The following is a 1,594-nucleotide window of genomic DNA, read 5'->3' on the forward strand; positions in this document are numbered from 1 at the left end:
CCAAAAAGAGCATAATAAAACAGCGGGGAGAAATGACAGGTAAAACTGACATTCCTTTGATACTGAACATAAAGCAATTGGATGAAAGAGATATTAATCATCCTGAGCATATTTTCTTTCTTGAGGCTGAGATTTCCCAGGGTGGTGAGAATAGGTGAGTACTGTTATTTCTTATACTGGAATCTCCCTGAACTCTGTTCTCAGCACTTACCATGGGATAGCTTCTTACGCCTGGGGACTGAGGGAGGCTCTATAATGTCTTACGGAAGCCCACCTGTGAGGAGGAAGCAGAGCTCTACTGGAGGGGAAGTAAAGGGAATGTAACCTTTCTTCAAAGGCAACATTCCCGTGTAGGTCTTTCCCCAAGGATCAAGTGCACAAAGCCAGTCAATGAGATTGTGAGAGGGTGGAGAGCAGCAAAGGGAGCCCTAGGAGGTGAACAGGGCGGAGTCTAACACAGTAGAGGCACCCGGACAAGCACCCGGAGTCTCTGTTTGCAACAGCAGCTTTCTTTTTTCTTTTAAAATAGAACTATAGGGGCTGGAGAGATGGCTCAGAGGTTAAGAGCACTGGCTGCTCTTCCAGAGGTCCTGAGCTCAACCATCTGTAATGAGATCTGGTGCCCTCTTCTGGCCAGCAGCAGACATGCAGACAGAGTACTGCATATATAATTAATAAAAAAAGAACTTTTTTTTTGGATTTTTTGAGACAGGGTTTCTCCGCGGCTTTTGGTTCCTGTCCTGGAACTAGCTCTTCTAGACCAGGCTGGCCTCGAACTCACAGAGATCCACCTGCCTCTGCTTCTCGAGTGCTGGGATTAAAGGCGTGCTCCACCACTGCCCGGCCAAAAAAAAAAAAAAACCTTTAAAAAAAAATAGAACTGTCATGAATTTGAGTGTCGCCCTTGCACAGGGACCATTTTTTTCTAGGCCTCGCTTACCTTATCTGTATCATTCCAATTTTAGGGTGTGTGCTTCTGGAGTAAGCACTGTTCTTTTTTTCTTTCTTTTTTTTTTTTTTAATGACTAACTCAAGTCCTTGGACTTCTCAACATACATAGATAGCAGTTCTGACTTCTAATCTCCACTTCTCTTAAACGGATGCTCAGTGGTGGGAACCGAGAGTGTGGGAGTATGGCAATTGGAAGGTCAGAACTTTTATTTCCCCACTCTTAGGGTATCCAGTTTCCTGGGCTTAGACAGCTTCTGCTGGTACTAGACTGAATACACTTCTCATCTGAAGAGCAGATGTTGGAGGGAGAAAAATACCATCTATTTGACAGGAAAGCAAGGCCTAGAGAAAAGGAAACAACTTTCCTGCAGTCATGCAGCTAATATGGGGCAGACTGCAGATATTTGGCTTGGGTGGTGGCACAGGCTAGCACTTGGGAAGAGGAATCAAAGGATCCAGAGTTCATTGGCATCTCCAAATTCCAGGCTTTTGCTCCCCCAACCCCAACAGAGCAGAAAGCAGCTTTGCTACTGTCCTCAGTGGAATCCTGTCCTCTTTCTTACTCTCCTTCTCCCTGGATGCTTGCAACTAGAAACTGAGTTATTTCTCCACAAGCAAGAGAGAGTGCCTGAGTCATTCAGTT

The 1,594-nt window shown here is 45.2% G+C and overlaps 1 pseudogene; it reads right to left on the minus strand.

Moving 5' to 3' along the window:
- Positions 1-867: 867 nt before the first annotated feature.
- On the minus strand, positions 868-989 carry LOC130889254 (U6 spliceosomal RNA; annotated as a pseudogene).
- Positions 990-1,594: the final 605 nt, after the last annotated feature.

Source organism: Chionomys nivalis, chromosome 17 (genome assembly GCF_950005125.1).
Source record: "Chionomys nivalis chromosome 17, mChiNiv1.1, whole genome shotgun sequence".
Taxonomy (NCBI): Eukaryota; Metazoa; Chordata; class Mammalia; order Rodentia; family Cricetidae; genus Chionomys; species Chionomys nivalis.